Here is a 10,798-nt window from a genome sequence, read left to right on the forward strand (position 1 = left end):
AGGGAAGTTCACTGCCACCAGTACTGAGCATTTGAGGCTAGAGTTTATGTGACTCTCAGTGATAAGACTTTATTTGCACCTGATACTGATGGAACTTCTGTGCCAGGAATTCGGTCCTGGAAGCAATTCATACCTGGCAGCCAAATGCTTAAGTACTATACTGACTAGCATGGCTAGTGAAATGAATTCTTCATGGAGCTCCTTTCTGACACTGCTCACTTCTGAACTACAGTCTAGCACCACATTCAACTGGATTTACCCAGGTCACACACTTGTGCCTTAAGTGCAGTAGAGTGACAAAATGAATTTTCTAGTTTCTACTTTGAGTATGCTGAACACATAAGTAGGAAATTGTCCAAACATAGGAGAGTTTTAAAAAATGCTAGATAATCAAAAAACATAACAGATATACACTATTCCTGGTAGCTCAGTTGGTAAAGAATCCGTCTGCAATGCAGGAGACACCGGTTCAATTCCTGGGTCAGGAAGATCCCTGGAGAAGGCAAAGGCTACCCACTCCAGTATTCTGGCCTGGAGAATTCCATGCACTGTATAGTCCATGGGGTTGCAAAGAGCCAGACACGACTGCACGACTTGCACTTTCACTATTCCTGATGTGTAGTCTTGTTTTCAATCTTCTGGATATAATTTTTGTCTTAAGTATGTTGGATATAAATTGCATAAAGTCTTCTTTCCTGGGTCTTATTTTGGGCTTTTTTTTTTTTTTTTTTTTTGGTGTTTATGTTTTCTTTTGCTTCTTTGCTTTCTCCTTTCTAATATTGATATATTACTTGAGTTTTCTTTATATTTTTCATCAAGTAGTTTAAATTTTTGGTTTCAGTGCTTACCATTAAATTAACTTTTAAAAACTGAGCTATTATTTCTCTGTTACCATTAAAGAAAAGAATTCTCCCATCATCAGGATAAGAAATTTAGCATATATTTCTTTCTAGCCACACTCAACTCATAGTTTTCATTAGAATAGTCTGGAAATTTTATATCCAGAATATTTTATTTGTTCTTATTGTGTCCTCTCTTTAAAAACAATACTTTGACACATATTAGTGCATTCAAGCAGGCCTGGTACAATCAGGCACCTAGCCACACCAACCAATTCTGGATCCTCACCTGGGGGGAGGAGGTGCCCCCTAGGGGATGGGGCACAGACTCACCACTTGGCACAGGCCTCATTCAAGAGAGCAAAGCTGGGAGGTGAGGAAAGGGCAGCAACCCTGGGTCCCATGATCACAAATGTGGCCTCCCCAGGCTGTCTTCTGAGTTCTGCTCCCATGACATGCTCCCTTTTAATGGAGAACTTTAATCTGCCCTTCACAGCTCTCTATCCTCTGGCCTCAGTTTCCTTCCTGGCCTTCTTGCCCATTGGTCCCCACACTCTGTTCAGTTTCCTCCCCCAGAACATACACCTGAACCTCTTCTCAACCCCATCCCTCAGGGACTGCTTGTCACTGGAAGCCTCCCTGATCCCAAAAACAGGTTTCTCCGATGGTTCAGTGGTAAAGAATTCACCTGTAGATGCAGGAGACACAGGAGACCCAGGTTCAATACCTGGGACAGAAAGATCCCCTGGAGGAAGAAATGTAAACCCATGCCAGTATTCTAGCCTGAAAAACCCCATGGATAGAGGAGCCTGGCAGGCTACAGTCCACAGGGTTGCAAAGAGTCAGACACAATTGAATGACTAAGCACACACATGCACAGTGCATAACTATGTTAATTTTTTTCAAAATTCAGATTTTCCATATACTTTAGATATTCATTTGGTTTCATTTATTGAGTAGCTAAAGAAAGTTTTCTAACGATTTTTTTTTTCACTAGGAAGTCAATTTGGGCTGTCTACTTTCTGAATCATTGCCTGCCTAAAATTTCTTTCTGAAGTATTTAAGAAATATAGATTCATAAGTTATGGAATGCTTTGGTGTCAATTATTCCCTTAAAACTTTGAAGAAACTATTCCAATGTCTCTTATATTCAGTATTATGGAGAATTCAGTGGCACCCCATATGTGTGTATGTGTGTGTGTTTCTTAACTCCTTGTTTAGATAACTGGTTTTAGTTTAGTAAGGCTAAGAAAAAGGGAATTTTACCACCTGCAAAAAATGTATGATTTCCTTATAAAAATTCAACTTTTTCCAAGATATACTTTGGATATGTAATTTTTGTTAATTTTGCCTGCAATTAAAATATGGAAGTTTGACACATTCTCTGTCAATGAGACTGTAGGGAAATGAACTCTCTCATATTGCTCATATGAGTATGTAATGCATAATTTCTATGGCAGGTAATTTGTTAACATCTAATAAAATTACCTACATATTACCTTCTAACCAAAAATTCTACTTTTAAAAAATTTCACGAAGATATCCTGGCAAAAGTATGTAGCTATTTGTACAGAGTTATTCATTACAAGATTATTACCTTGCAAAACCTAAATATTCTTCAGCAGAGCTAGTTTAAAAAAGTATAAATATACCCACAAAGTAGCACTATGTAACTCTAAAATAGAATAAGGAATCATTTTCTGATCTTAAGAAGTAAACAATAGAAAAAAATAAAAACAATGGTTTCCTATAAAAGGAGAAAAATAATTTAAAAATCTACATTTCTTTGAATATATCTTACTTTATACATTTTTATATATTTATAAATAAATTTATTTTAAAGCAATTTCTAAAAAATTGAAATGATAGTTTGTGAGTAAACAATGTGTATTTAATTGGTGACATAGAGATTATTCCAAATGACTTTTAAAATAGTAAGTTGATTGTAAATTCCTAGAAGGATATAACCCAAGAAGTAAAAAAAATTTTTTAATGAATTTTTAAGTAATCATATTGTAAGCAAGGTGTTGATTTTGTTAGTCTGAATCTGAAATGGGTATTATTTTATATAAAAATGTATAAATGTGATATTCTGATTCTATAATTCTCCCATGTTATTGAGAACCAGGAGTCTCAGCATGAGTAGAGGAGATACAAATGTAACATTGAAATAGTTAAGTAAAATCTTTTGTAATCTTGAATTTGAACTGAAAGTACCAACGCAAAGTTGTGATGAATTTTCCTTTAAAAGAAAATATTTCCTAACTCTGCATGCTAAAAAAGCCAAGAGAGAATGACCAACCCATTTACAATAAATGCTCTTAGCATTTAAATTATGGCCATCACATATTGTTTCTTATTAAAAACAACTGAGGTTCTTTGGAGAAATACTTGATTTCAAGTCTAGAGTAGAAATTTTACAAAGTGAGCTCAGTATACTGTCAGACCTCACGGCAAGGAAACATTCCAAGACAGGTCATGCCTAAAGGACTCAGAAGTCAATTTGAAGAGGCTCACATAAGTCAAAGACAGACATTTTCATCATTAACAAGAAATTAAGTAGTTTGAAAATCATCAGAAATACTTAAATCTATGTTTCTATGGTATGAAAAATTAAACACATAAGATGTTAGTGAACCAACTCATAATTTTGAAAACTAGTAAAAAGGGAAACGATTATATACCTGTTCTGCCTTTTGTATTCTGTACAACAGAGTAACCAGATAGTGATGAAGGGAAACTTCTTTTATAGAAATATTCCACTTACTAACTAAGGAATGAATGACAGAATATTACTATTATTCAAACCATAATGAGTCTGGGCATTGATCAACTGTTTATAATATCACAAAAAGATAAAAACACAGACATTCTGTCCTTCCTAATAGAAAGCACTCATGAAGCAGCCTTACAAAAAAAAAAAAAAGAGAGGGGGAAAAAAAAAGGCTTTTCTGATCAAGCCTCTAGATCCATATGCTAACTTTTAGAAAATACTGGAGTTAAAAAATATTTATTATTTAATACACCAGGGGGGCAATTCACAAAACTCAGACTGGAAAACTCCAGGATTAAAAACAAAACAAAAACCCACCAAATACTGGAGTTAAAAAATATTTGTTATTTAATACACCAGGGAGGCAATTCACAAAACTCAGACTGGAAAACTCCAGGATTAAAAACAAAACAAAAATCTACCTTTTCTTTAATAAGAAATAATTGTAAAAATGAAAAAAAAAAGCAATCTAATAAAGCACATAAGACAAAATCAACCAGTTTCTATGTGAGGACATTATTTAGACCTTGACTCAACCAAATGGCCAAAAATCTTTAAAAAATTGTTTTCTGACATTTACGACATAGCTGGGCTTCCCTGGTGGCTCAGATGACAAAAAGTCTGCCTGCAATGCAGGAGACCTAGGTCTGATCCTTGGATCAGAAAAATACCATGGCAAAGGGAATGGTTACCCTCTCCAGTATTTTTGCTTGACGAATTGCATGGACAGAGAAGCCTGGAGGGCTACAGTCCATGAGGTCACAGAGAGTCAGACATGACTGAATGACTAACACTTCACTTCATGAGACAATTAGAAATTCAACAAGATTCAGTATTTGATGCTATATTTTTTAATTTATTTATTTTAATTGGAGGCTAATTACTTTACAATATTGTAGTGTGTTTTGCCATACATTGACATAAATAGGCCATGGGTGTACATGTGTTCCCCATCCTGAACCCCCCACCCACCTCCCTACCCATCACATCCCTCAGGGTAATCCCAGTGCACCAGCCCTGAGTACCTTGTCTCATGCTTTTAAGTTTAATCAGGTCCCATTTGTTTATTTTTGCTTTTATTTCCATCACTCCAGGAGGTGGGTCATCCTGGATCCTCCAGGTGGGAAGATCCTGCTGTGATTTATGTCAGAGACTGTTTTGCCTATGTTTTCCTCTAGGAGTTTTATAGTTTCTGGTCTTACATTTAGATCTTTAATCCGTTTTGAGTTTATTTTTGTGTATGGTGTTAGAAAGCGTTCTAGTTTCATTCTTTTACAAGTGGTTGACCAGTTTTCCTAGCACCACTTATTAAAGAGATTGTCTTTTTTCCATTGTATATTCTTGCCTCCTTTGTCAAAGATAAGGTGGCCATAGGTGTGTGGATTTACCTCTGGGCTTTCTATTTTGTTCCATTGATATATATTTCTGTGTTTGTGCCAGTACCATACTGTCTTGATGACTGCAGCTTTGTAGTATAGCCTGAAGTCAGGTAGGTTGATTCCTCCAGGTCCATTCTTCTTTCTCAAGATTGCTTTGGCTATTCAAGCTTTTTTGTATTTCCATACAAATTGTGAAATTATTTGTTCTAGTTCTGTGAAAAATACCATTGGTAGCTTGATAGGGATTGCATTGAATCTATAGATTGCTTTAAGTAGCATACTCATTTTCACTATATTGATTCTTTCAATCCATGAACACGGCATATTTCTCCATCTATTTGTGTCCTCTTTGATTTCTTCCATCAGTGTTTTAGTTTTCTATATATGTCTTTTGTTTCTTTAGGTAGATTTATTCCTAAGTATTTTGTTATTTTCGTTGCAATGGAGAATGGGATTGTTTCGTTACTTTCTCTTTCTGTTTTCTCATTGTTACTGTATAGGAATGCAAGGGATTTTTGTGTGTTAATTTTATATCCTTCAACTCTCCTATATTCATTGATTAGCTCTAGTAATTTTGTGGTGGGAGTCTTTAGGGTTTTCTATGTATAGGATCATGTCATCGGCAAACAGTGAGAATTTTACTTCCTCTTTTCCAATCTGGATTCCTTTTATTTATTTATTTATTTTCTTCTCTGATTGCTGTGGCGAAAACTTCCAAAACTATGTTGAATAGTAGTGGTGAGAGTGGGCACCCTTGTCCTATTCCTGACTTTAGGGGAAATGCTTTCAATTTTTCACCATTGAGGATAATGTTTGCTGTGGGTTTGTCATATATAGCTTTTATTATGTTGAGGTATGTTCCTTCTATTCCTGCTTTCTGGAGGGTTTTTATCATAAACGGATGTTGAATTTTGTCAAAGGCTTTTTCTGCATCTATTGAGATAATCATATGATTTTTATCTTTCAATTTGTTAATGAGGTATATTAGATCAATTGATTTGCAGATATTAAAGAATCCTTGCATCCCTGGGATAAATCCCACTTGGTCATGGTGTATGATCTTTGTAATATGCTGTTGGATTCTGTTTGCTAGAATTTTGTTAAGGATTTTTGCATCTATGTTCATCAGTGATATTGGCCTGTAGTTTTGTTTTTTTGTGGCATCTTTGTCTGGTTTTGGTATTAGGGTGATGGTGGCCCATAGAATGAGTTTGGAAGTTTACCTTCTTCTGCAATTTTCTGGAAGAGTTTGAGTAGGATAGGTGTTAGCACTTTTCCAAATTTTGGGTAGAATTCAGCTGTGAAGCCCTCTGGTCCTGGGCTTTTGTTTGCTGGGAGATTTCTGATTACAGTTTTGATTTCTGTAATTGTGATGTCTGTTAAGATTTTCTATGTTTTCCTGGTTCAGTTTTGGAAAGATATACTTTTCTAAGAATTTGTCCATTTCTTCCAAGTTGTCCATTTTATTGGCATAGAGCTGCTGGTAGTAGTCTCTTATGATCCTTTGTATTTCTGTGTTGTCTGTTGTGATTTCTCCATTTTCATTTCTAATTTGTTGATTTGATTCTTCTCCCTTTGTTTCTTGATGAATCTGGCTAATGTTTGGTCAATTTTATTTATCTTCTCAAAGAACCAGCTTTTAGCTTTGTTGACTTTTGCTGTGGTCTCTTTTGTTTCTTTTGCATTTATTTCTGCCCTCCTTTTTATAATTTCTTTCCTGCTAGTAGTAGCCCTGGGGTTCTTAATTTATTCCTTTCCTAGTTGCTTTAGGTGTAGAGTTAGGTTATTTATTTGACTTTTTTCTTGTTTCTTGAGATTAGCTTGTAATGCTATGAATCTTCCCCTTAGCACTGCTTTTACAGTGTCCCATAGGTTGTGGGTTGTTGTGTTTTCATTTTCATTCATTTCTATGCACATTTTTATTTCTTTTTTTATTTCTTCTGTGATTTGTTGGTTACTCAGAAGTGTGTTGTTTAGCCTCCATATGTTGGAAATTTTAATAGCTTTTTTCCCTGTAATTGACATCTAATCTTACTGTATTGTGATCAGAAAAGATGCTTAGCATGATTTCAACTTTTTTGAACTTACGAAGGCTAGATTTATGGCCCAGGATGTGATTTCACCTGAAGAAGTTTCCACGTGCACTTAAGGAATGGGTGAAATTCATTGTTTCTGGGTCAAATGTCCTATAGATATCAATTAGGTCTAACTGGCCCATTGTATCATTGAAACTTTATGTTCCCTTGCTAATTTTTTGTTTAGTTGATCTATCCATAGGTATAAGCGGGGTATTAAAGTCTCCCACTATTATTGTGTTTTTGTTAATTTCTCCTTTCATACTTGTTAGCATTTGCCTTACATAAGTATTTGATGATATTAATGAAATATTATCAATTCATTTTTTAAAGAATGTTAATGGTTAAGCTCTTTGAAAGTATTTGTTTTAGAAATAAGAACTGAAATATTTACAGAGGAAATAACATGGGGTCTAGAATTTACTTTCAAATAATTGAGAAGGAAGAAGTTCATTTATATGTAGATGAAATAAGATTGACTGAGGACTAATAACTAACTGGGTGATGGGTATACAGGAGTTCATCAACCTAGTCTGTCTTTCTATAGGCTTGTAATTTTCCATAATAAAAATTTGAAAATAGTGTTTACTACTTAATAAATGCTATAATTCAGAATGTACAAGTCTGTATGTGGGCTCAACTACTTTATTATATTTTTAATTTTTTTTCTCTTCTGCCTTCTTAGTTATTAACTTTCAGAATTCCTGTTTTATACATTTTGGATCTACTGGATCTATACCAGTAGCCTTTTGTGTTTTCTCTTATTATATTTTTCTCCTTATGTTTTGTTTCTGAGTCCTTGAACTTTCATTGAGAACTATTATAAAATCAAATTAGGTTATTTTTCAATATCCAAATTTTTATTCACTAATTTTATTGCATATTTTATTTGCTATTGCATTTCTCATCTCCAGAAAAAACAATTTTCTCTCAATCTCATTGAGAATATTATCTTATTAATCTAACAAAATAATAATAGTGATAATAATTTCATTAAATGATATGTTTCAGTCTATAATAAATATTTTCATTAAATACTTACAATGTTTCACAATTACACTCATGTCACATGCTAGCAAAGTAATGCTCAAAATTCTCCAAGCCAGGCTTCCACAGTATGTGAACCATGAACTTCCAGATGTTCAAGTAGATTTAGAAATGGCAGAGGAACCAGAGATCAAATTGCCAACATCGTTGGATCATCGAAAAAGCAAGAGAGTTCCCGAAAAACATCTATTTCTACTTTATTGATTATGCCAAAGCCTTTGACTGTGTGGATCACAACAAACTGTTGAAAATTCTTCAAGAGATAGGAATACCAGACCAACTGAGCTGCCTCTTATTTTTTTTTTTTACTTTTCTTTTTTTTCATTACAGTAGTTTTTGTCATACATTGAAATGAATTAGCCATGGATTTACATGTATTCCCCATCCCAGTCCCCCCTCCCACCTCCCTCTCCACCCGATCCCTCTGGGTCTTCCCAGTGCACCAGGCCCGAGCACTTGTCTCATGTATCCAACCTGGGCTGGTGATCTGTTTCACCCTAGATAATATACATGTTTCAATGCTGTTCTGTTGAAACATCCCACTCTCGCCTTCTCCCAGAGTCCACAAGTCTGTTCTATACATCTGAGTCTCTTTTTCTGTTTTGCATATAGGGTTATCATTACCATCTTTCTAAATTCCATATATATGTGTTAGTATACTGTAATGGTCTTTATCTTTCTGGCTTACTTCGCTCTGTATAATGGGCTCCAGTTTCATCCATCTCATTAGAACTGATTCAAATGAATTCTTTTTAATGGCTGAGTAATATTCCGTGGTGTATATGTACCACAGCTTCCTCATCCATTCGTCTGCTGATGGGCATCTGGGTTGCTTCCATGTCCTGGCTATTATAAACAGTGCTGCGATGAACATTGGGGTGCACGTGTCTCTTTCAGATCTGGTTTCCTCAGTGTGTATGCCCAGAAGTGGGATTGCTAGGTCATATGGCAGTTCTATTTCCAGCTTTTTAAGAAATCTCCACACTGTTTTCCATAGTGGCTGTACTAATTTGCATTCCCACCAACAGTGAAAGAGGGTTCCCTTTTCTCCACACCCTCTCCAGCATTTATTGCTTGTAGACTTTTGGATAGCAGCCATCCTGACTGGCGTATAATGGTACCTCATTGTGGTTTTGATTTGCATTTCTCTGATAATGAGTGATGTTGAGCATCTTTTCATGTGTTTGTTAGCCATCTGTATGTCTTCCTTGGAGAAATGTCTGTTTAGTTCTTTGGCCCATTTTTTGATTGGGTCATTTATTTTTCTGGAATTGAGCTTCAGGAGTTGCTTGTATATTTTTGAGATTAATCCTTTGTCTGTTGCCTCGTTTGCTATTATTTTCTCCCAATCTGAGGGCTGTCTTTTCACCTTGCTTATAGTTTCCTTTGTTGTGCAAAAGCTTTTAGGTTTCATTAGGTCCCATTTGTTTATTTTTGCTTTTATTTCCAATATTCTGGGATGTGGGTCATAGAGGATCCTGCTGTGATTTATGTCGGAGAGTTTTTGCCTATGTTCCCCTCTAGGAGTTTTATAGTTTCTGGTCTTACATTTAGATCTTTAATCCATTTTGAGTTTATTTTTGTGTATGGTGTTAGAAAGTGTTCTAGTTTCATTCTTTTACAGGTGGTTGACCAGTTTTCCCAGCACCACTTGTTAAAGAGGTTATCTTTTTTCCATTGTATATCTTTGCCTCCTTTGTCGAAGATAAGGTGACCATAGGTTCGTGGATTTATCTCTGGGCTTTCTATTCTGTTCCATTGATCTATATTTCTGTCTTTGTGCCAGTACCATACTCTCTTGATGACTGTGGCTTTGTAGTAGAGTCTGAAGTCAGGCAGATTGATTCCTCCAGTTCCATTCTTCTTTCTCAAGATTACTTTGGCTATTCGAGGTTTTTTGTATTTCCATACAAATTGTGAAATTATTTGTTCTAGTTCTGTGAAAAATACCGTTGGTAGTTTGATAGGGATTGCATTGAATCTATAGATTGCTTTAGGTAGTATAGCCATTTTGACAATATTCATTCTTCCAATCCATGAACACGGTATATTTCTCCATCTGTTTGTGTCCTCTTTGATTTCTTTCATCAGTGTTTTATAGTTTTCTATTTATAGGTCTTTTGTTTCTTTAGGTAGATATACTCCTAAGTATTTTACAATTATAAATATATATGCACCCAACATAGGAGCACCGCAATATGTAAGGCAAACGCTAACGAGTATGAAAGAGGAAATTAATAGTAACACAATAATAGTAGGAGACTTTAATACCCCACTCACAACTATGGATAGATCAACTAAACAGAAAATGAACAAGGAAACACAAACTTTAACGGATACAATGGACCAGCTAGATCTAATTGACATCTATAGGACATTTCACCCCAAAACAATCAACTTCACCTTTTTCTCAAGTACACATGGAACCTTCTCCAGAATAGATCACATCCTGGGCCATAAATCTAGTCTTGGTAAATTCAAAAAGATTGAAATCATTCCAGTCATCTTTTCTGACCACAGTGCAGTAACATTAGATCTCAATTACAGGAAAAAAATTATTAAAAATTCAAACATATGGAGGCTAAACAACACGCTTCTGAATAACCAACAAATCATAGAAGAAATCAAAAAAGAAATCAAAATATGCATAGAAATGAATGAAAATGAAAACACAACAACCCAAAA

Source organism: Odocoileus virginianus, chromosome 4, assembly GCF_023699985.2.
Source record: "Odocoileus virginianus isolate 20LAN1187 ecotype Illinois chromosome 4, Ovbor_1.2, whole genome shotgun sequence".
Taxonomy (NCBI): domain Eukaryota; kingdom Metazoa; phylum Chordata; class Mammalia; order Artiodactyla; family Cervidae; genus Odocoileus; species Odocoileus virginianus.